The following is a 26,076-nucleotide window of genomic DNA, read 5'->3' on the forward strand; positions in this document are numbered from 1 at the left end:
AGCTGAAGCCGCACGCGGCCGCGTCGGCTCAGGCAGTCTACTCATCTCTACTCTCCACGCGGCTTTGTGCAAGTTTTCCCCGCCGCGGTGAACACTGGATTGTTTGTGTCCTTCTTTCCTACCCGCTGCTGGTGGATCCACGAAGCAGCGTTCCTCGACGTCACCCTGTGAGCCTCCACTGGGCCCCTGCTCACTCTTCCCCGATACCGGGATAGCCGCAGAGGTTTCCCTGGCGTGTCAGTTACCTGACAGGACACTTGCCGAGGGAGTTTGTTTTTCCTTTTCTTGTTTTTTGAAAGACGCCGAGTGTTAGCGTCCTGCATCTATTTCTTGGCGAGAAACGCCCGAGAAACAACTCCTCTGGAGAGGACTTTATTTTGTTTGCCTTGAGGATTCTGTGAGGAGTATCACGACCCTGGTGTACATTTACTTCCTGACTCTTCCGTTTTGGGAAATATTCGTGACTGTGTTGCACACCTTCATTTCTTCAGTGGAATCATTCCATAAGAAAGAGAGACCTAAGTATCCACTCTCCTTTTTTTTTGGTTCGTATGTTTTGTTTTATGTGGATACCTTTTGGGTGCATTTCACACGTTGGGCAGGTAAGAGCCTTGCAGCACACTCAATGCAGAAAGCTGAAACTAGAAGTTTATTATAGTATACTAAGTAGTGTGTTGTATGCTTGTGTTCTTCTCTCCCCTGCAGGCTGCGGCTTCCTATTTTGTGTACCACGTCCGAGTACCCTGTCTTCACACTAGGAGACCTAAGGGTTTTAGGTCTCTCTCTTTTCTGGCGTCACCGTCCTTCCTGTGTGTGCTTGCTAACCGCAGGGGGCGTTGTGTCGTAGGAACAGAGGGGGACACTGTCTACACTTCTGAGGAGCCGGTTTCTGCCCGGAATCTGTTGACCGTCCGACACTTGCTTGTGATGTCTGTCTGTTGGAGGGAGGCCTGCACTACCGCTCCCAACATGCCCCCTGGCCCACAGCTGAGCAGGATACAGGCCTCCCCCACCCAGGAGCAAGTGTCAGCCATTGCACTCTTCACCCTCACTTAACAGGTAGGTAGCTATCTTAACTCTTCCTGATGTGTGTGTGGGAGACCTGCATTCCGAAACGCAGCAACAATTGCATGCAATGCATTGACATCCAACATGTATGAGTAAATGATGTTCCTCGGCACTATGAAATTACACACAGTGTTGCCATGGATTGTACTACTGCTGACTTCATATTTGTGTAGTGTACAGACAGTCCATTACATCTGAACGTGTGCCTGTCTGTTACATCCATGCATAGCCCTTCACAACAACAGCAACCACACCACACAATGTGCACGTCGTACCTCGTCACCCACCTTCAAATGAGGTAGCGGTCGATGAGCTGCTGGCGCAGGTCTACTCCTTCCTACTCTCCACTATCCTCATCACTGGACTCAGGTCCATGAGCAGGTGGTAGCCTTGGTTCCTCACCATCGTCCAGGAGCAGGGGGGACCCCCTTGTGGATGGACAGGTTGTGCAGCACACAGCACACCACAACGATCTTGCACACCTTCCCAGGTGAGTATGCCAGTGCACCTCCGGTCCTGTCAAGGCAGCAGAATCTTGACTTCAGCAGGCCAAAAGTCAGTTCGATTACCCGTCGGGTCCTGCCATGGGCGTCATTGTAGCGGATGTCAGCTGGGGTCCTGGGATTCCTGAGGGGGCTCAACAGCCATGGCCTACTGGGATATGCTGAGTCACCTGTGAATGACAAACACCCATTGCAATGTTGCACAGCCAGAGTGCAGCAGGTAACACACAGCACACCATATCAGTAGGCATACTCACCCATAATCCAAGCACGCTCGAGATGCAGATTTTCCATCATCGAGGGCACCATGCTTTCCTCATGATGTACAAATCATGCGCCGAGCCAGAATACTTCGCACACACATGAGAAATGGTCATGTCCGCAAGGCACACCACCTTCACATTGATGGAATGATAATGTTTGCGGTTCCTATATATGTGCTCCGTCGCCTGTGGTGCCACCAGACCTACATGGGTGCAATCGATGGCACCAACAACATGTGGGATGCGCCCAAGGGGATAGAAGTCACCCTTCACGGCAGCCAATTCTCCTCCCCTAGGGAAATGGATGTAGCGATTCCGATAGAGCATCATGGCTGCAAGAACATCCCTCAGCACCATGCTGAACATGGGCTGTGACATCCCTCCAGCGTTAGCCACCGTCTCCTGGAAAGAACGTGTCGCAAAAAAAGTGGAGTGCTGCCATCACCTTGGATGTGGGTGTGAATGCCGTTGGATAGTGACAGCGAGTCTGCAGGTGGGGCTCCAATAGATCACACAGGATCTTCAGTGTTAGTCTATCCAGGCGGAATTTCCGTATTATAGCCTCATTCTCTATGTCCTCCAGCACTGTCAGGTGATGTAGGAGATTTGGCCCCCTCCTAGTAGAGAGGTAAAACTGAAAATGTCAGTGACAACCATCATGAAATGGCCACAGCACATACCATCAATGATGTCATGGAAAAAAATCAACTGCCTGAAAGATGCATGGCACACAAGGTGACATGGCTGGCCTTTTGATACACACAGAGGGCACACCTCTCCACTGTCAATACACAAGTGCCACAAACACATCGGAGAATGTGAATGCGCACATACTGGAGAACACAATTCACAGGTGCAGGCAAGGTGCAGCAACATCCGCCAATGTTTTGGAAATTACCATGTCTGTATCATACCCATCTGCTGAACCTGTCACACCTGAATGCATCATGTAAACTCTGCACACATCCATCAACACAATGATCACAGTATCAGGAAAACGTTCAGTTGTGTGCATGAGCTGTTGTGAATGCACCAGTCTGATACGATAAAATACAGTGACACAAGCCTTGTCAAGGTCATCACTGACCCACAACAAATGGATTTGTAGCACATCATGAACACAAGCTCAAGAGTGTCAAGCATATTCAGCCATGAAATGCATAAGTTACATGGCAGGGAGCACAGACCAAAGTGTGTCACACATAACGTGCGTCCACCTGTGGATGACACGGAAGTATGGTATTGTGTGTACAATGATGTGCCCTTCACCATGTTGCTGCTGTGTACTGATACAGTGTTCAGGATTGACATAGCCATTAATAGTTATGAAAATAGCGGAACCAACCGCCTGTCCCCGGCGGAGTGACACCAGCACCACCCCCTTCACAAGTGCGGAAGCCATTGGCATATGGACAGGTCTACATGGCGGTGGGCATGCTCCGCCGCATGAATCGCGATACCTACCGCCTGTCCCCGGCGGAGTGACACCAGCACCACCCCCTTCACAAGTGCGGAAGCCATTGGCATATGGACAGGTGTACATGGCGGTGGGCATGTTCCGCCGCATGAATCGCGGTACCTACCACCTGTCCCCGGCGGAGTGACACCAGCACCACCCCCTTTACAAGTGCGGAAGCCATTGGCATATGGACAGGTGTACATGGCGGTGGGTATGCTCCGCCGCATGAATCGCGGTACCTATCGCCTGTCCCCAAGGAGTGACACCAGCACCACCCCCTTCACAAGTGCGGAAGCCATTGGCATATGGACAGGTGTACATGGCGGTGGGCATGCTCCGCCGCATGAATCGCGGTACCTACCGCCTGTCCCCGGTGGAGTGACACCAGCACCACCCCCCCAAGTGCGGAAGCCATTGGCATATGGACAGGTGTACATGGTGATGGGCATGCTCCGCCAGCGCGTAGGTGGTCATTGGATGATTTTGAATGATGCACCATCGCGGTAGCGCACCCCGGGCACCCGCGAGGCATCACCGCCATGGATCATTGCCTACAGCCAATGGGAGCGATGATCGCGGTGGCATGATGCACATTTGAAAAACACGGAAGGTGTGCTCCGCCAGCGCGTAGGCGGTCATTGGATGATTTTGAATGATGCACCATCGCGGTAGCGCACCCCGGGCACCCGCGGGGCATCACCGCCATGGAGCATTGCCTACAGCCAATGGGAGCGATGATCGCGGTGGCATGATGCACATTTGAAAAACGCGGAAGGTGTGCTCCGCCAGCGCGTAGGCGGTCATTGGATGATTTTGAAAGAGCCAGACCTGGACAACCAATTGGTGCTGCTTTTCAGCTTACAGACGACCCCAGGGAGCTATAAGTTTGTGGGAGTGAGCCTCACATTTCCACTGCTCACAGAGCCTGCTGCCTGGGACCCTCTCCTGCGGCTGCCTCCTGAGCCTGCTGCCTGGGACCCTCTCCTGCTGCTGCCTCCTGAGCCTGCTGCCTGGGACCCTCTCCTGCTGCTGCCTCCTGAGCCTGCTGCCTGGGACCCCTCACCACTCTCTTCCACCACAGGTGTTCCATGTCCACAGGGATGGCAAGGACAGAGAAGATCCGTGCCAGTCCATTCACCAGCGAGGAGCTAGAGGTCCTTGTGGACGAGGTGCTGGCACAGTACCCAAGGCTGTTTGGTGGTCCCAATGTCGTGGTAAGTCACCATGAAGGTAGCTGTCAGGCAGGGGGGTGTCAGACATGTATTTGTGCTGCTGCAGTATATGCCTGAGGGTGTGGGGTTGTGTCAAACACTAACAGACGAGCTGTCTCCAGGGCGAGGGAGTGTGTGTGTCACAATGTCACTCTTTTCCATGCCTGCACCTGTATGTGTGAGTGGGGAGTGTTACATTGTCAGCCATACAGAGCCTCTGAATGTTTGCCATGTAGGTGCCAGGACAGCAATTGCTTGTGTGAGTATTTCTGTGTGCCCCTGTTGTCAGACTCAGTGTGACCCAGAGAGTCGGAGCAGTGGCTGCCCACACAAACTAAAAACACCACCAGACCCACATGTTCCTTCCACCAGTTCCTTCACACTGATTAATAGATATGCCACATCTGTGCCCTGTGTAATTGCAGACTTACACACTTCTGTCGATGCATAATATGTTGATGCATCTTGCATTTGTGAGATTATCCTGGACCCTCTACGCCCCAATGTGTGCATGCAATCACATATGTGTGAGCCATGCAAACTGCCCTTGTGAGGGGTCCCCCAGTTTTGGAGGGAGGGAGGTTACAATAGGTCCTGAGTCTGGGTATTGCAACTGTACTGATAGATGTTGGTACCTGACATTGTGTACCTGGTCATTAACCCTTCTTATCTCTCATACATGCAGCTCAAGGTAAACCAGCGGAAGGCCGTGTGGAGGGCCATTGTGGCAAAGGTGCGAGCCCTGGGGGTATCCAACCGCCGACGCACACACTGCCACAAGAGGTGGGACGACATCAGTCGGCTTGCAAAAACTGTGGCTGAGATGACATTGGGGATGCTATCACGCACAGGGCGTTTGGCACGGCGCAGCATGACTCCAGTGATGGTCCGCATCTTGGCATGACTCATCCAGACCTGGATGCACGTCTGAAGGAGCATGGCAAGCAAGGCAGGGCTGCAGGGCTGGTGAGTATCTGGGGAGCGTGACTTTTGCTTGGAGTGGATACATGTGTACAGGGCCTGTGGCAGCGGTGAGCCATGTGATGTGCGTGTGTTGCTGTGCTGTGTCATGTGAGGGGCTGCTGTGATGTGTGCTTGTATCGGGTATTGTGCCACCCTGGCCTTACTGAGCAGATACTCCCTGCTGTACTTTCCATTGCCAGATGTGTTGGCCTTCACATGGACATTCAGCGTTGGGATGGTGTGGGTGATCTATTATGGGGTGAACAGCAGTGTCCACTTGCTGAGTGTGAATTCATGTATGCCGACTTTGCCTGCACCATGATCGTTGGTGCATCAACATCTGCTGCTGCGGAAGGGCTCAGCCGGTTTTGACTGTCACCGTCGCCCTCCGGTGACGGCAGCAGCGCGCGCCTCTCCTCGCGCAGCCCCCTGGGAGATGGAGTTGTGGGGGCTGCGAGCGCTGGTACTGGAGCGAGCAAGATTCGCCTGGGGGCAGCAAGAGTTCCTCAAAGGTCCCGTGGCCGTTCCCCTGACGGCGTCTCCCGATGCTGGTAGGTCCCCTGCTTTGAGAAAGCGCGTCCCGCGCTGCGGAAGGGCTCAGCCGGTTTTGACTGTCACCGTCGCCCTCCGGTGACGGCAGCAGCACGCGCCTCTCCTCGCGCAGCCCCCTGGGAGATGGAGTTGTGGGGGCTGCGAGCGCTGGTACTGGAGCGAGCAAGATTCGCCTGGGGGCAGCAAGAGTTCCTCAAAGGTCCCGTGGCCGTTCCCCTGACGGCGTCTCCCGATGCTGGTAGGTCCCCTGCTTTAAGAAAGCACTTGATGTTTCCCTTGACCGTTCCTTTCCCCCCTCACTAGTACTACAGCCTCCTCCAATGCTTGCCTTTTAAACACATGGCTAGGTAACTGGGCCCTTTCAGATGTCTGGCGGGAATGTCATCCTCACTCCATGGTATACTCCTTCTATTCCCCAGTCCATAAGCTACATGTGTGCCTCGATTGTATACTCGCATCCGCAGCCCTCCGCCCTTGATACAAGCGACGGATTATCTTGGTCGGACACACTCCGATCATAACACCCTGTTGATGCACCTGGCCTGGGAGGCGCCACCCCCACCGGTTCCGACCTGGCGCTTACAGACCGCTGCTCTGCAGGACCCCCCACTTCCAAAGCTCGATGGAGTCGGCAATAGCGAACTATTTTGCGATTAATACCGGCTCCGCGGACTCGGCCCTTACTGAGTGGGACGCCTTTAAGGTGGTGGTTAGGGGTCATTATCTGGGACAGACTTGCAGTATTCACAGACAGTTAGACACCTCAGTGACCCAAACTGAAGGACGGTTACTCCTATTCGAATCACAGGTTGTCACCAACCCAGCGAAACAGCAACATCTCGATGCTGTTCATACCGAATGAGCGGCACTTCTGGACCGCCTGCGCTGTCATAACTATTTGGCACACTCGATCCGCTCCCACAAAGCCGGGAGACTGCTGGCCTATTTGATTAGGCAGGAACATCCCCAGCGCCCCATACATTTCTTACTTGATGATCTTGGTCGAGAATGTAGCACCCAGGGAGACATACACGCACTGATGACTGAACACTACACTCGTCTGTATGACACCCTTCTGACAGGTAACGCACATGACGTAGGATCTTTCCTGGACACAGTGGAGTTACTCACCCTGATGGTGGACCAGTCCCTGGAACTGGACTCTGCTATAGTTGAAGACGAAATACGAGATGCATTACATGCCTTGTCCTCAAGTAAAACTCCAGGGCCGGACGGACTCCCGATGGAATTTTTTAAAACTTATGCAGAACATTTGGTACCACAACTACACTTGGTGTTTCTGGAGGCGATCTCGGAAGGGACCCTGCCCCCCACCATGCATACCGCTAACGTGATGTCGTTGTTGAAACCCGGTAAGGACCCCACATCCCCTGGCTTCTACCGACCGATCGCTATATTAAATTTGGATTATAAGATCCTGGCAAAGGTTTTGGCCAACCGGCTGGCCCCACTAGTCCCTGATCTGGTACACTCTGACCAGAATGGTTTTGTTCCTCAGCGTAGCATGACCCTGAATCTGCGCCGCTACTTTTGAGTGGCGGAATATGCCCCAACCACCTGGCCGCGCCTCAGTTGCATGGTATTAGACCTTGAGAAGGCCTTCGACTCTCTGGCCTGGAACTTCCTATTTGCTGCCCTGGTTCGTTTTGGAGTTGGTCCCTACTTCTTAGGCTTAGTGCAACTGTTATATGGTAATCCGTCGGTTTCGAGTTCGAACGGGTCCATATATTTTGGATCCGATTCGAGTGTGACCCGGCAGGGATGCCCGTTGTCCCCGCTGCGTTAGCGGTGGAGCTGCTGGCGGCTCATATCAGCACGCACGTTGATATGGGAATTGAACTAGGTGATGGAGTACACACCGTATCGCTCTAAGCTGATGACTTGTTAATATATGCCAGGGATCTTCATGATATTCCCCCTTCCCTTGATCGAGCCCTTAGTCTTTTTGCGCAAGCTTCCGGGCTGCGAGTCAACCCGACAAAGTCCATACTCTCCCCGTTCCTAGGGGACACTCCAGATCCAGGATATACACTCGGGGGGGGAGGGACACCTGTGGCCTGGTACACTGACCCTTTCCGTTGCTTAGGTGTCTGGATGTATCGCGCAAAGGCTGACCTCTTTGACGGAAACGTTGTCCAAGCTACCACTGCGATTCGATCCCAGATGGGTTTCTGGAAAACTCTCCCATTAGCGATCTCTGGTAGAATCGCTCTGGTTAAAAGGGTGGTCCTTCCCCGCCTCCTCTATTATTTTGCCACTCTACCCCTCATCATCCCCCTCCCCCCTTCTTCCAGCAATGGGAAAGAGTAATGCGAGATTTCATATGGGGGACCTCGCGCCATAGGGTGTCCATGGGAAAACTTTATCTGCCTACGGAACTGGGTGGCTCGCGGTACCCAATTTAGAGCATTACTACCTAGCCTCCCAGCTACAATGGATCACCAGGTGGATGTCCTCCCATTACCTACTAGACACGGCCTCCCTGCGACCCCCGCTGCTGCTGAAAACTCTACTCGAGATCTTCTATCCCTGCTCCGCACTTAGACCTCCAGATATTTTCCTCCTCACTGTTGCGCACAAATGCTTTCGCAGATGCCTTTTCCTCACCAGAACCATCATTCCATATGCACCCGCCATCCCACTGTTGGGAACTCAACAGAGGGACACTTACACGACGGCAGCAGAGTTACATCACTGGACTTCGGAGGGGAACAAGATGTGAGGGACCTCTTTCAAGAGGGCGCTCGTATTCTGTTTCAGGACCTTATAATAGGGGAGAATATATATCCTGGGCAGTTCTTATTACACAGAACACTCATAGCTTCATTAGCATCCAAATGGGGTGTGCTCGCCCAGGAACCTCCCAAGCACCACACTTTGCAATACCTTCACGTGAGGGGGAGGGGAAGACACCTCACGCGCTGGTTCGCATCCTCGCTTCGACAGCACACGGAAAAAGATCTCACTCGACTTGGACTTCACTGGGAGGAGGCCCTGCGTAGAGAGTTTACAGATAGGGAATGGTTGGCTGCCTGTAGCAGTCCGACCCGCATCCCCAGGAATCAACGATTCCGACAGATACAATTTTTCATATTACATCAGGCCTAACTTAACCCAGCCCAAATAAACAGATATTTCCTCCGCATAGATGCAGCTTGCCCCCACTGCCAACAATCCGATGCTGGCTTGATACATATGCTTTGGGGTTGTTCAGTCCTGACTGACTACTGGAACATAGTGACAACTAGCCTCATAAGCTGCACATCCCGCACCATTCCCCCAACCTGGGAAGCCCATGTACTGTACCTCTTCAGCAGAAACAAGAAATATAGAGCTGCCACACGGTTTCTAGCCCTGGGACTAATAACAGCCAAACGCTTGATCACCAAGTGGTGGAAATCCCCCTTACTGCCTCACCCTCTTGCTTGGCGTCGATCCCTATCCAACTAGGCAAGGGCAGAAGGTGCGGCACTACGCAGAAAAGACCTGCTTGGCATTTGTAGGTTCCCCCTGGCACCTCAATGGGATGCGATGGTCTCCAAACCTTTGGGGACAGACACAGACATGTGATCCCCACCTGCGTCACAGAGTATTATTACTCAGAGTACCTCCCCCACTGACACGGCTGCAGACTAACACTGACACCCAGATCACCACTGCCCCTTGGCCACAGAACCCCGCTGCCACTGAGTCTTAGAGTTGTCTGAGGGCCTCCGGCGAATCTGGCTATGGCGGCAGGTCTTGCGCGACTCTACCCTATCCTTCCTTTGCTTTCGTTGTCCTCATTTTGTTGTATCCTATGTCCTAGGTTATATTTGAACTGCACTGCTCTCACATTACTCGCATCCTATTTGATGCTGTGATTTGTCAACATCACTCTGTCTTTCTTGGGATATTGCCACAAGCTTTGATGTAATTCATGCATCTGACTTTTCATTGTCATGTAGTTATTAGTTCAAGAGTGCCTTGTCGCTGACTATCGATTTTCTCTCCTGTCTCTATCTGTTACATGAGTAATACCCTGGCTGTATATTTTATTGCCTGCATTCCTTGCATACTACCCAATGCTGGGATTTGTCAGCACCACCCAATCTTCCCTGGGACATTGCCACTAGCCTTGATGTAACTAATGCATTCGGAATTTTCGTTACTGTGTTATTACTAGCCAAATGTACCTTGCTACTGGCAATTAATCTTCTCCCCCTCCTTTTTCCATCTATTACATGAGTGCTGTTCCGACTGTATGTTTTACTGATAAACGTGCAAAAACAAAAAAAAAAGGTTAATAAGGGGCGTGGCCAAGATGGCGGCTTGAATAGACGTACCTCGAAGAGGCTCCCCGGCCCTAAGCCCCATTATCACGTAACTTCTAGCTATCACCCCCGGTGACTCAGCCCAAACCAAGCTCGACCCTTTCTGCTGCCTTGGAGAGCTACCGATCGGACTTCTCTGGGCGATTGACCGCCTGTGGCCCCGCTTTCCCAGCCGCCGGGGAGGACAGCGTAATGGCGACGGGGGTCTGAGCCCTTCCACCGCGCGGCTGCACCGCGGAGGCTGCATGCACCACACCGGAGCGCCGTGGAATAGCACACCGGTCTGCAGAGAAGCGAACCCAGCGGCTGCGGGAGGTAGCCGGGGGACCCGGTGCGCCCCGACCCCCCCCGGACACAGAGCGTCTCGCAGGAGGACCCCTGGCAAATCCAGGCCCGGCGTGGGCCTACCGGACGACCGGACTGGGCCGACCCCGGCGGACCCACGGCGCCCACGTCCTGCGCATACCGACCCTGCTCCACTGAGGGACCGCCGACCAGAGCTTTGGGCGCCAATGGACGCCGACGACCCGCGGCTTCCGCTGATGCTGCGACCGGTGCACCGGCGAAGAAGGTTAGAGCCCTTCCGCCGCGCGCCTACACCCCGACGGCTGCGGGCGTAGACAGGCCTGCCAGTCCTGCGGTCGGCCACCCACGAAAAGACGCCCAGAACCTCTCACGGCGGAGTACCTGAGGGGTCGGTGATCCCAGCCTTCCCGGGCGGCCCGTGCCTCATCAGCAGCCAGCCACCGACTTCGGGCCCCGGCGTGGGCCTCCAGGCGCATATCCGCGCCCTCTCTTGGCGGGCCTACGGAACCTTGCACCGCACGGACCGGGCCTGCACGCTCTCGCCGGCCATCCCCCACCTCATCAGCGGCCCCTGGGAGGGGCGCACCGGGATCGGTGGCTCCGCTCCGCCGGTGCCTCGTACACCCCAGCGGGAGCCCTCTGGACACTCTAGGCCCCGGCGTGGGCCTATCGGGGGGCGGCATAGACTCAGCCCACAGCGCCGTACAGCGGGCGGGGCGTCGTTCATCCACCCCTCACATCTCACCGGAATCCCCCCCGCATCCCCGATCGCCAGCGGGGAGATAACACCTGCGCTGGGGCCTACTCACCCGGCCCCTCCGGGAACAGCGAACCCCACCGGAAGCCTCCTGCCACTTTGCGCCCCGACGTGGGCCTGCTCGATGGTCGGAGAGATCTCCGTCCGCCACTCCACCCACGGCGGACATCTCACTAGGCGGCGTCTGCCCGCCACCGGGGGAGTCCCAGAGCCCCCCCACCCCCTGATTTCCCGGCAGAGAGATACACCACCAACGTGAGAAGCCACCCAGCAGTGCACCCCCGCATTGAATACGACCCCTTGGATGAGGGGCATCAGGTGAGCGGCGCCCTGCGACCTGGACTACCGCTTGCTCCCCCCCCCCTGGGTCCCTGCACTCTCTGCTGGGTGCCCCTCGACTGCTGAGATCGGCAACACAACCCTGCTGGACATTGCCCTGGGCCCCCGCTCGCCGGAGCCGTCGGCCTCGGCCTCCTCCCTGTTGCCTGTTGTCCGCTGTCCACCGGATCCCCCGCTTGGTCAATAGGGACATCAGTGGACATCTCCGCGGCCTCCGGCTGCTCCCGAGGCGCTGCTCTTCTGCCTGGCGCTTAAGCATTCTTCCTAGGTCCATGTTACTCTTCCTCTCTCCGGCATAACCTTGCTCAACGAGGCACGGTGGCCCCAGCCCGACTAACCTGGTCGCCTCTACCCCCACCACCTCACTAGCCACAACGCACCCTGAGCGCCGCCCTTGCGGCGCCCCACGAGAGACTCTTCCTCCGGCCGCCCCCAAGGCAACCTGCGGAGCCTCTTCTTGGGCCGCCGCTCCTCGCCTCTTCGCGGGACCCGGAGCCGGCTCTGGTTCGTCCACTACCCTTCACGGTTAATCTCACTGCTGGGCGATCACTCGACGACCTCTGACGACACCCGCCAGTTGGGCCACCACCCTGTTCTGGACACATTGACGCACTCTAATCGCAAAGGGACCCGGAATGTTGTGGAACTCATGCATAAAGCAGCGTCGAAAGGAGACAAGACCCAGCCAGAGTCGTCCCCGAAACCCCCCGCGAGCCCTCAGCCGCAGGACGAAGACTCCGCTCCGATTACGAAAGCCTTCCTGGCCTCCCTCTTCAACACACTGCGTGAAGACTTCCAGACTCTAAAACAGGACTTGGCTGGGGAACAACACGAACTCCGTCGTGACATTGACGGCCTGGGTGAGCGGGTTGCCTCTCTGGAAGAAGCTGATCAGTCCCGCAGTGGGGAGGTGGAGAGACTCCAGCAGGAAATCCTGCGACTTCAGGATCAACAGGTGGACTTACAGTCGCACTCTGAGGACTTGGAGAACCGCTCCAGGCGGAATAACATAAGGGTCAGGGGTGAAAGCTGAAAAGGACAGTGTGACCAACTACCTTCAGGACCTATTCAGAGACATCCTGGGGGAGACGAGCGACTTTGAAATCCGAATCGACAGAGCGCACAGGGTGGGCATGACACGCAGGGCGCCAGCACCACCTCCGGACATCCTAGCGTTCCTGCCGGACTTCCCCCTGAAGGAACGCATCCTTAGAGAGGCCAGGAAAGCGCAACCCATCAAATTTCGCGACGACCCTGTAGCCCTTTTTCAGGATCTCTCTAATATCACCCTACAAAAGCGCAAGTCCTTCAGACCTGCGACGAACTTCCTGAGAGATGCCGGGATACCCTACTCCTGGGGCCACCCGTTCCGTCTGATCTTCAAGTGGAACGGATCCCTTCATCAGCTTAGATCACTCCGCGGCATCTGCTCCCTACTTGGGATCGACATGCCGGACAGTTCAACCTCCAGGGACGCCTCTCCGTCCCGGTCGCAAGAAGACCCGCCTCGCCTTACAAGAGACGGCTGGCAGACGGTCCGCAGAAGGAGAACGCCGAGAACCATCCCGAAACCAGACTCGATCACGGTCGCCCAGGAACGAGAAGCTGCAGTACAGGAAGTGGCAGATAACACAGCACCTGTCCTGTAGAACATTGCCCTTGTGAACCTTGACCAGCTTGGGGGTGTTCTCTCATTCGCACATGGCTTAACTGGGGTCTGGGCTGGGGAGCCGCCAACTGGGCTGCAACCACGGTACCCCTTTCTTTGACATTCTATGGACCTGTGCCCTGCACGACTAGGCCCGAGACTTTTACCGGTTTCTGTTGGGGGGGATGTTTTGGGAGGGGATGGGGAAGTTGGGGATGGGGGGTTCAGTACTTGAGGGGGGTTGGGAAGGTCCACTCTGTTGGGGTTAGGGTGGCCACGGGGGGTAGGGAACTATTGGGGGGGACTAGTACGCCATGGGGTCCTTACACACATCAGGGATGGCCCACGTTTTCCACCATTGCGCTGCGTCTTGCACTACTGAGCCAGCTCGCACCCTCATACCCCAGCGATGGCTGACACGCTCAAAATCCTGTCTCTTAACGTCAAGGGACTCAACAACCCGATTAAGCGCAGGGCTATCATCTCCTACCTAGAAAACTCTGAGGCCGACGTCTGCCTGCTGCAGGAAACCCACCTCTTAGCCAAGGACTGGCACAGGCTGCGATCCCGCGCTTTCCCACAGCAACTCTTCTCCTCTTTCCCATCAAAGAAAGCTGGGGTGGCCATACTTATATCACGGCGCTTTGAAGGCAAGGTAGGGGCCAAGGTAGGGGAAATTAAGGGACGCCTTCTAGTCCACGCTTTCCAGATAGGCACTACCACCTACGCGATAGGCTCCGTCTATTCCCCCAATACAGGTCAGGAACCCTTCTTGCTATCCGCGATCTCAGAAGCGCTTCAAGCACCTCACACCCACATGCTCCTAGGGGGGGACCTTAACCTCGTCATGGATACAGTCAAGGATAGATCGGGCACCGTTACGGAGACACTGGGGCGATTTCGCAGAAGGGCATCACCTGGCTACATGACAGAGATATCTCGGACCTTTGACGACACGCACACCCACTTACAACGCAATACACATTCTACTCACACGTACACCACACTTACGCACGCATAGACCACTTCATGGGCTCCTCGACCCTCATTCCCCACGTCGCTACGGTGTCAATTGTCCCGGCAGCCCTCTCCGACCATCAAGCAGTGGAACTGACGCTTAACGTGCCCAGTTCGCCGCGCGCTCCGGGATCATGGAGGCTTAACGAAACCCTCTTACAAAAACCGGCGGTGATCCGCCAACTTCATAAATGTATCTCAGACTACCTGGCCACCAACGACACCCCTGATGTGTCAATGCCGTCCTTATGGGGAGCTTTGAAAGCTGTCGTTAGGGGGGAGCTGATAGCAATATCTGCCGCTGACGCCAAACTTCGCAAAGAAAAGAGGGGCGACCTCTCCGACAAGGTCGCGGAGTTGGAGAGAGTTCACAGTCGCACTGGTGCCCCGAGAATTTGGCGCCAACTTAAGGCCGCACGGGCTCAGTTGGCTAGTCTCGACACTGACAGGGCAGAATTTGCCGCTCTTCGCCTCCGTCACACGTACTACGTGGGGGGCAACCGCACCGGCCGGCTCCTGGCCAGCGCCTTGAAAGCCAAACTCCAACACTCCAAAATCACGAAGCTACTAGACGAAGCCGGCGATGCGGTTACCGAGGACGCACAGATTGCCTCGGCCTTTCGCTCCTACTACGCCTCTCTCTATAGCGCGGATAAAGCGTCTCCGACGGCCATTGACGCCTACTTGCAATCGGCAGACATTACGACGTTATGTTCGGCGAACGTGGAAACCCTTGATGCCCCCATTCGCCCCGACGAGATCCTTGCTGCCATTGCACGCCTCCGTCCGCTTAAATCCCCGGGCCCTGACGGCTTCTCCTCTGGCTTTTATAAATCCTTTGGCCTTGTCCTGGCGCCTATTCTCGCCATGCTATTTAACTCCTTTGAAGGGCCGAGTTCCATCCCACCCGATATGCTTGCAGCCGACATTGTAGTCCTGCCTAAGCCGGGCAAACCCCCAACGCACTGTTCCGCGTTTCGCCCCATCTCCTTGCTCAATCTAGATCTGAAGCTACTCACGGGGGTGCTGGCGGCTCGCCTGGGTCCCTGCCTCCCAGGCATCCTCGAACCGGACCAATCGGGCTTTGTCCCGAACCGCCAGTGCAGCGACAACACCAAAAGACTCCTGCACCTCGTGGACAAAGCCCACTTTCAGGTCTCCGACTCTGCCCTATTGGCCATCGACGCAGAGAAGGCTTTTGACCGTGTCGATTGGACCTACTTACAAGCGGTGCTGCGACGCTACCACCTGGGCGACCGGTTTCAGGCCTGGATCGCGAGCTGCTACCACCGTCCCTTGGCGCGCGTCCGGCTGGGTGGCCTCAAGTCCGACCCCTTCGAGATCCAGAGAGGAACCCGCCAGGGGTGTCCCCTCTCACCCCTCCTGTTTGCTCTATATGTGGAGCCCTTAGCGCAGAAGATCCGCGACAATCCCCACATTATAGGAATGTCTTTCGGCAACGAACCCCACGTGGTGGGACTATACGCAGACGACATAATCGCCGCGTTGGACCGCCCCTCTACCTCCATACCAGCGTTTTTGGCGGAGCTGGCACATTTCGGCGAGGTATCTGGTTTCAAGGTTAACCAGGGGAAGTCCCTGATACTGCCCCTAGGCAGCCATGCCCTTCCCAATAACCCACCACCCACCTTCGGGTGCCAACTGCAGTCCACCACTCGGCTGCCTTACCTGGGGATTACCCTGACCTCCTCCACGGTCTCGACGGTCAATCACAACTACTCTGCTCTATGATCCCAGATCCGGGCTGACCTCGCGCGTTGGTCGAAGCAGCCCCTCTCCTTGCTTGGGAGGATCGCGGCGGTGAAGATGTCGGTCCTACCCAAGATATTATACATCTTTCAGACCCTCCCGGTGTCGCCGCCAACGGGAATGCTAGCTGACCTCCAACATGATCTTCATCAATTTGTGTGGGAGAAGAAACACGCCAGACTACATCAACGAGTAGCGCACAGGACTGTAGATGAGGGCGGCCTCGGGATCCCAAACTTGTTGCAATACTTCCAGGCCTCGCAAATCCGATATCTAGTGGAGTGGTACCGGCCCGAATCAGAGAAGAGATGGCTCTTTCAGGACAGGGCCATGGCCCAGACCTCCCTGTGGAAGATACCGTTTCTTGCTCGCCGGCACAGGCCGCGCTACCTCCTCCGCTCCCCTATTACTCGGACCACTATGGCGATTTGGGACATGGTAGCGGTCAAACGGGGCCTCACGACCTTCCCATCCCCGCTTACCCCGCTTTTTGACAACCCCGCATTCCTACCAGGCACGGACACTCAGGCTTTCCTGCAATGGCGTGATACGCCTTGCCGATCAGCTGGGCACCTCTTTGACATGGAGGGTTTCCTCTTTCTCGCCGACATCTCGCGAGACTATGGAGTGGATAACCCTCACCTGTTTCAATATTTCCAAATCCGCCATTGGCTCTTGAGGCCGGACGTTGCCCCCCTGGTAGGCCGGCAAATGACACCGTTCGAACGCTGGCTTGTGTCCAAGGACTCAGATAAACATCTTATCTCGGACCTCTATCGGCTGCTCTCCCCTGCTGTCGACCCTGCGAAAACTGCTGGACAGCGGTGATGGGAAGCTGAACTCGGGAGACCTCTTTCCTCCATGGAATGGAACCACATATATTACAGGGCTGCCCACACTACCCGCAACACCAAAGCCAAGGAATCAGCGATAAAACTGGCTATCTATTGGCACCTTACCCCAGCGAGACTCAATCAAGGCAACCCGACCCGAAGCGCGCTGTGTTGGAGAGGATGTGGCAGCCGGGGTACATTGACTCACCTCCTGTGGGAATGTCCCGCCTTGCAAGAGTACTGGAAGGTCGTCCTAGACGATATTGATTCCACGTTCGACACAGAGATCCCACGCTTCCCAGCTTACACACTCCTAGGGCTTCCCAATGCACTTACATTCCCCCTGCGATCAGCTCGCGGCAAGCAGATGGGCATCGCTATGCAGGCTGCGTCGCAACACGTCCTGTCGCTCTGGGGCTCCACTACCCCACCCACCCACACGGGCTGGCTACACAAGCTATGGTTCACGTTGGGCATGGAACGGATCCAGGCCACACTCACACATACCACCGACACATTCCGCACTGCCTGGCAACCGCTCCTGACGTTGCTCTCCAGGGAATTCCACGAAATCACCTGCCCGAAGTACCTTCGCATCCTACGACTTACAGACTGCATGGTGGACCGTACGCGGCCAGAGGCACCTTGATACATCTAGACTAGCTATCACTCACAAGATTACTATGGAAAACTGGCGTACTGGTGGGGTGGGGGGGGGGCGTTAGAGTTGGGGGTTGGGGGGGGAGGAGGGTTCTTAAGGCTGGCCTGTGTACTGTCGCCCCGACTGGGGGCTTCTTTCGACCTCCAGGCACCACCTTTCCATCTGGGCATGCTCATCCTGCTCACCTGACGCTTACTAGAGAAGACATGTTTGTCTGTCTTGCTTGCCCGACTTGCCTGTTGATGTCCATTGCTATGCCATGCCTGTTTTCTCTGTTTTAAAACTCAATAAAAACACTTTGAAATTAAAAAAGGTTAATAAAAACGATTTAAACAAAAAAAACTATTGAACAAATTAGCCAAATTTTCCCTATTAACAGCTAAATCAGGTCTAAACTGATTAAGAAAAAAATGAAACATTGTTTACCGATAAAGCCAGCTCATTGGAGAGAGAACTCAAGAATAACACTGAAAAAGCCCCTAACCTAAGGAGTGGTCAAGGAAGGAACCAGGCGCTACTGACACAAGTAAAGCCCAAAAATAATGCCCATTGGTCAACCTTCAAACTATATGATCAGCATGACAATACCAAAATATTAATATCTCCGAAACCAAACAATCATTACAATGAATCTCTACCATCAAAATACTGGTCCTCCTGCAACCATGTGGTCATACCCTACTGGACTAAGATAATTGATGAATCGCTCACCCAAGGATCAATTCCAGACTGCCTAAAAACAGGCCAGGTTAGCCCTCTCCTAAAGAAACCTACGGAGAAACCATCTGACCCAAACAATTTTTACCCAGTAACAACCACTCCCCTACTAGACAAAGTACTAGGAAAATATGCGCATAATCAACTAAGTCAACACATCAAGAAATTTGAACTACTAAATGACTGTCAATTAGGGTTCAGACCAAACCACAGCTCGGAAACAGCAATCCTACACATAGTAGATGACGCTCTACTAGCCCTCGACCGTAATGAAACCTGTCTTGTGATCCTTCTGGACCTATCGTCTGCATTTGACACAGTAAACCATCCCAAATTATTAGAACGCCTGGAAAATAGGATGGGCTTATCAGGAACGGTACTGAAATGGTTCTATTCCTTCCTAGAGAACTGATCACAAAGATTTCTGGTAGATAACAAGCTATCCCCACCATCTCTGATTCAAATTGGGGTCCCACAAGATTCAACTCTATCCCCTTCACTATTTAACCTATATGTTGAACCATTAATAGAGGTACTGCATAAGGATCCTTTCACATGTACGCTGACAACACCCAGCTGTATTTGAAGGTATCATCTCTGGAAGAGATCAGCACTATGAACCAAGCACTCAAGAAAACCATTGAATGGCTAGCTGACAATCATCTCCTAAAAGTTCAGCCAAGATAAAAGAATGGACCAAGATCATTACAGGACTAAGAGGTACACCGACTATAGTTGATTCAACCTGATCCTTCAGTATCACACTGGATAAAGATCTAAACATGCGAACACACATCAACTCAATGGCAAAAAACACTTGTTTTCATCTGAATTACCTCAGAAAACTGAAGCCACTCATCGATCCCGGGGATCTGAAAATGGCAGTACAGGCACTGGTCCTATCAAGAATTGAATATTGATGTGCAACTCTATCAGGACTCCCTAAGATCTCAACAGCTCGACTAAAAGCTTGTCTCAATGCAGCAACCAGACTTATAACGGGAACAAAAAATACGAACACATGACCCCACATCTGAAAGCGCTCAAGTGGCTACCATTTGAGGCAAGAATAGAGCTAAAAATTGCATGCATTACACACAAGGCAATACACCACAAAACTCCACATTACCTGGCCCATAAAATCACGCTGTCCAGAGGCACTAGACCCTCGAGAGGAGCGGAGGATTTTCTCCTGAAACCAGCATTATTCCATAGGAAAAAACATACTATAGAGCGTTCACGGGAGCTGCACCAAGGATTTGGAATTCGCTCCCACCGTTTAGCAGAAGAATCACCTATGCTCCACTATTTAAAAAGGAGACCAAGTCCTTTGTGATGGGCCAATTTCTCCCATAACCTATCAATGTGTTTAAAATAACAATACTTTAACCAACTTGGATATAGAAGAACTCAGGAATGGTATTATCTTAAATTTAAGTACAACACGACAATCTTGATTGTAATCTAATGATCTCTATTATTTGCACATTACATTTGTTTTATGTATGGATAAATATTTGCCAATGTTAGTGAAGACTTAGACTTGTTCTTGATGTGAGAGAATTGGATATCTGCGAATATCAAAAGTGGTTGAAATGTAAAGCGCTCTGACACCCAATCTCTGGGTCTGGTTCGCGCTATAGAAAACATTGAATAAATAAATAAATAAATGGTGCAAAGAGAAGGCTATGATGTATTTTGGTTGCTATTTTGGGTTTATTTTGTTTTTACAGGGGCCATGAATCAATAAAGAAATTCAAAGGATAGACTTCCTAATGGGGCTGATCAGCTTATGAAAGCAGCAGAGGAAATGCATATGCATAAGATACACCTGGATGGCGTGAATTTATCAATCGAGAGAATCATTAGTCTATTAGAAAATGCAAATATAACACTTTCCATGGACAGACCTGATTGGCATTTTGATAAAAATGTATTTGCTGAGCCATTAGCAAGTTTATTTTTTTGATAGTGTCATTAAAAATATACAAAAAGTATTTCTGAAACTTCACAAGTACATGCAAAATGTAAGGAGATACTGAGAACTCTCAGGACGATGTTTTTTCAAAAGGCAGCAGGAAAAGGGGACAAGAGATTACCTGGGTCAACTTTCAACAAGGATACAGAGCCTTCCATAGACAACAAGCCACATCTTTTATTTCTTCAAAGACAGAGAGAGGGACCAGATGTTCTACAGAAAGTGAAAAGCAAGATAGGTTGGGATCTGATATACTCAAATATCTATACGATTTCTATTCACTTCAGCCTGGGTAGCAGGTTTGCTAAACTGAATTAATGGCAATAAGCTAGAATCTGTGGGGTTTGGAGACACTAAAGGTATATCATATGAAATTTGTCACTATATCAGGTCCTTGTAGTTTTCCACTTCGGGCAGTGTTCAGGTAGGAGGGAAGTAAGGATAAGTGAGTCATTAAGGTTTGGATTTCTTGGGAAAAGGATCAATTATCAAGGATTAGCACAGCTTTCATAAGCAACATATTTTACTGTATAGAAAGGTAAAGGTTTATAAACAAAAAGAAAAAGGGAAAAGTGGTACATCGCCACTTCAAAATGGAGGAGATTCAATTCCTGGTAGGCACTGCAGGTGCTGGAAACTAGGCATCCAGGTTACATTTAAAGTGTATTCATCTAACAGTTAAGTGAAATGAGCAAATCACAGTTACCCCCAATTTATTTGATTTGGTCTCACACCCCATCCTCCAGGGTAGACAGGAGAGAGATTGGGTGGAGTGTCCTATTGTGGCAAGGATTGCCTCCTTTCTGATGGATTACTTTGAAGCTGTCCTTCTTTCTCACCATCATTCAACCTCCAAGGCTGATATTTGTGCGATCCAGCCAAGCTTCGCACTGAGCCCTACACTTTTTAACTTCAACTAGCTCCTATGGTTTTGATTGTTTGCCCATCTGCAGAAGATACACAACTTATTCCGCAGTAGCAGCTGCATGCATGTCACTGCTCTTTAGATGGATGCTAATTTCTTATACCTAAAATGATTCCAAGATATGTTGGTTAATGGCAACATAGTATCTTGGGGCACCAATCCAGACTTTGATTCACCAAAATGCCTGGGCTAACAGAAGTGAAATCATTCAAATGGTCAGTCGCTGATCACATCACATAACTTTTTGACGCTGACAATGTTAGAAAAATGCTTGACCTTTTACATAATGGCCATAAGTAGTGATACCGTTGAACTAAAAAAACAACATTAAATGAAAGGGTCAATATTAAATACATGATTAAAAATGCAACAGGTTTCTAAAGCAGTTACAAATCTATTTTTGTGTCACACATATACAGTATCATAGCTACCACTGGTGGCTACCACTGGTGTATTCTGTACAAGGGACCCAACTGCACTGGTGTTTCGACTCTTGATCCTGCTTCATATGAATCTGACTGAGTTAATACAAGGAGGCCGCTGTGAATATTGCCCCTTTCTGCCTCTGTGGCATTTCCAAGGAAATTCACACTTTGGCTGGGTTTGCAGCAGTGCTGAGTGTGCTTTTATTGTGCATGCTCTCAGCAGTAGAGCCAGGGGAGGCTCCTACATGTGGGCCGAGGAGCCTCACCCCACTGCTTTCTCACAGTGTGAGAAGCAGAAACATAAAATGGTATAATACCATTTTATGTTTCTGCTTCTCGCACTGCAAGAAAGCAGGAGAAGGGTTTGGTTGGGGGCGGACAGGTGGGCGGTTCGGGGAGGAATGGCTAGGTCAATGTTGTGGGCGCTGACTGTTTGGTCGGCCCCAGGTCCGACCAAGCCAGTCATGCACACTCTACCATTTTCTCCATATAGGCCTTCCCATAGACGCCTGTGCAGTTGGGGTCCCAGCCAATCACAATGCTGCCATTGCAGCATTGTGATTGGCTTAGGGGAGGGAGGCTGCTTGCCGCTGCTTCCAGCGAGGGTGACGCAGGACCAGACCGCCAAAGGTATGTTTTTTTAAAAGTTAAAATTAATCACCCCCGTGCAATCCCTCCCTAGAGGCCTCCGTACCCTCCCACACGTGAGTCGTGCTGGCCACGTCTGGGTAGAGCATTGTTGTAAGTCAGCAGCAATGTGTTTGCTTAGTTCAGAGCATGCCACTCAAACCCTCAGTCAGCAGAGAATAAATACACAACATGCAATGCTGCATAGTGGTCACTGAGTTCTGTTCAGGATTGAGGTAAAAGCAACTGAACATCAGGTGTTCAGAGGGTAATGAAAGAGACAACAATATTCTGAGTCAAAATAACCTCTTGCCACTGAAGAGGTCAATCTGCATTTGTAACATTCAACAAATAGTTTAATACATTGGTCATTACTTTGAATACATAGCAGTATGAATTAAGCCACATCATTTATTTCCTAAGATTTTAAAAGTAGAAAGATAATGCATTCTTTTCTGCTTCCCCCATGAATGATGGAGAGGATAATCGCATATCTTAAGGATGAAAATCGTTTGCTTGATCCTTTGCGATCAGCTAGTCCTCTTTTTTTTTTTAAAGCAGTTTTATTGAAAAAGAAAAAAACATAACACAGCCACACTTTCAGCTGTACAATATGTATCAATGCACTTACATCACATTTTGTCTGATCAATTAAGATATTAACTGTTGTGAATGACATAAGTCAATAATGCAAAACATACAGAAGTGTATCATTACAAGTCAAAATATGTGCATGTGAATGAAGGATCAACTGATCAATGCATTGAAATTTGCCATGTAAAGCGAAATAGGCATAGAAAGAAAAACAACTAAAAAGTGAGCAAAGAAACATCCAGTCCCCCACCCCTCTCCTGTGGCATGTTTTTCCTCCCTTCTCCACCAAAGAGAAATTAAGGAATCAGGTAATAATAGCCAACCTAAACGTGCAGGCTGAGCACAAGACTGGGGAGAGAGCAGTGAGTTCCTGGTTGTCCGCTCTCTCGTTTACTTCCCCCCCCTGATTGGTGTCTTGGGGTTCGTTGGTCTGGATCTCCGCCATTTTGTGCCGAGGGTCGATGTGAAGACGACCTGAGCCCTCCATCTTGATGGCATGGTTCTGACTTTCAACTCTCCACTTGTTTCTGGTCTTTTATTTTGTAGCCCCAGCCGGACTGTGCCCTCTCCACATTCTCTTAATGGGATGCCTTTTCTCCTTTTGTCAACGAGACCTTGGACCTTGCCTTTGTTTCGGCCCGGGATGATGGACTGACCCTAGGTTTTAGCATGACCTCAAGTTCAGCCCAGGGATCCAGCTTGCTGCTTTCCCCCACTTCCACCCGGCCTTTTACCCATATGGCCATCCCCCACCTTCATTCACCTAGGGGATTCCTCCAGACCCATGATGGCAAAATGTCATGCTCTGTAAATATGCAATATATAAGCGCTTTTAAAATGTAACCTTGAGTGAATATGCAACTTGTATAAATGTATCTCTAACCACAAGCGTTTGTAGTAGACTTTTGTACTTACTACTACTCCTATGTGATTGTAGAGTTTTTCTGTCTAACCACTAGCGTTTGTAGTAGACCTTTGTACTTACAACTACTCCTTTGTGAATGTAGCGTTTTTCTGTCTTTTGTCTTCCTTGAGTGAACTTGCAACTTGTTTATATGCAACTTTTGCTGTATGTACCTTTTATGTAACTCACGTAATCCAGAGTCCTTATGTAATGCAACTGGTTCCTATGTAAAGCGCTCTGACTCCTTCGGGTAATGTTCGCACTATATAAAATCGCATTGAAAGAAAGAAAGAAAGAACAGAAGATACATATTCTACAGGGTAAAATAAGGTAGACGGGGAGTTCAGTGATGGAACGTGTCAGTACCTCAGAGGAGTCGTAAATACAACTGGGTACTCAAGTACCAGGTCAAGAAAGACCCGGGAGGAAGAATAGCGCTAAGGGGGCATTTAATCGAAAGACTCATCTGCACTTTCACCCTCATCTTCCCGGAAGTCTGCCAGAATAACATACATTGCCCTCATCTATTCTAAGGGGCACCTGCCCTGGTGTGCTTCGTGTTGCTAAGCGATAACTTCCCATATCGCCCATTGTACAATGTCCACCTGCCAACTCTCAATCCGTGGCCCTTCTGCGTTTTTCCCGAGTATAGTCATTTTGCGTTTGGCCAGCACTAGGTCTAGGTCAATAAAGTGGTTAGTGGCCCTGTACTTGGCATGAAGAGAATTGATGCCCAGAAGGCAAATCCGTGGCAAAGGAGTCAGAGCGCGGTCAATGGCCTCTGCCAATTGATGCACTACCTCAGACCAATAGGAGGTTAAGTGAGGGCATCCCCACGGCATATGGAGGTTGTGCCCCGGGGCCAATATGCAGCATGGGCTATCGGGTGATGTGGAGAGAAAATATATACTAAGTTTCAAAGGTGTCAGATGTGCTCGATGGAGGACATAAAAATGGATTAGCTTAAAGCGAGCATTGCAAGAGACTCTGGGTGCCATTTCACACATGCCGTCCCAATCTCAATCCCAGCTGGGGGCTCCAGATCCTCCTCCTAATGACCTCCATGGCTCCACCAGAGGGGAGCAGGAATCGTCCCTTAGGGCCACATAAAGATCCGAAACTAAAAGAAGGACATTGGAGGTGTCCCGCAATCAGCTAATACTCTTTTCATGCGATATACATTCTTTTCACCTCTATAATAATCAGAATCTAGATTTAATTTCTTATTGAATGTCAGAAGAAATATCAAAAGCTCAAGCCTCAGTTATTTCTAACATGTTATCTGATCATTCTGATATCTTGCTTAATGTTGTCTCCCCATCTGCCAACGCTTTGACTTTCTGGTGAACTCTGAATAGAGGTTTATCCCTGCAAGGCTACTTCCTTGAGCATTTGAAAGATGGATCAAAGCTATTCTTCAAAGAAAATAAAAACTGTTTTCTGACAGGAAAGGGCCAATTACGAAGCAGCCCGTAAAAGCAGGGCTGCATCGTATTGGGCCGCTTGCATTCCTGTCTAACAGCCTCATTATGATGGAAGCGGTCGGAAAGGAAACCAGACGGTCATTCCAGCTAGCTTACAACGGGCTCGGAGAGCCCGTCTGCCAGTCGGAAGCTGGCTAGTAATCTCAAGGGTGGGCGTTTTCGCCCTTGAGATTACAATGCACGTTTATGACATGGTTTCTACGCCGGCATTTCTGACATGTGTTTGGGGGCCTTCAGCAGGGCCCTCTTTGGTGCACGGCCTCTGGTTGGAGGCCAACCCTGTTGATCCCTGCACCTTGGTGCAGGAATGAACCGCACCTCCCATTTCTCTATGGGAGCATGCATTGCGGCCGGTTTATGCCCGTAATGCATGTTCCCATAGTGAACTATAGGAATGTGATGACCGGTGTTCAGTTGCTTCCTAATGCGGCGTTTGGGACCGCATACCAGGTGTCAGTCGGTCCCAGGACCAAGTCGGTGTCTGGCGGAAGGAATTCACCCAACATCAAAATAAGCCCCAATATACTCAGGAGACATATAGATCTACTATGAGGGGCAAGTTAGTTGCTTTTCAATCCAATCTTAAGATTGGAAAAAATTAGAAATAAGTCATTAACCAATGCTCTCTCGCTTGTAGAGCTTAAACTCTCTAATTCAGATTGGCCGCAGCATTATCTAGCTAGGGAAGCAGCCAGGTGAGAGTTGCAGAACTATCTGCTTGCAAAACAAGTACTGAAT

At 51.5% G+C, this 26,076-nt stretch overlaps 1 protein-coding gene across 3 annotated transcripts in view; it reads right to left on the bottom strand.

The window, feature by feature from the left end:
- The window catches only part of LOC144827426 (uncharacterized), a 399,780-nt gene that overhangs the window by 61,591 nt on the left and 312,113 nt on the right, over positions 1–26,076 (bottom strand). Inside the window, exon 2 of one of the 3 annotated variants that reach the window (XM_078685743.1) lies at positions 20,501–20,592. The exons of the other annotated variants lie outside the window; for them this stretch is intronic. The gene's annotated coding sequence lies outside the window, so the exon portion shown is untranslated. The remainder of the gene's footprint in view (positions 1–20,500; positions 20,593–26,076) is intronic. 3 annotated transcript variants of the gene reach the window in all.

The sequence above is a fragment of the Lissotriton helveticus genome, chromosome 4_1, assembly GCF_964261635.1.
Source record: "Lissotriton helveticus chromosome 4_1, aLisHel1.1, whole genome shotgun sequence".
NCBI lineage: Eukaryota > Metazoa > Chordata > Amphibia > Caudata > Salamandridae > Lissotriton > Lissotriton helveticus.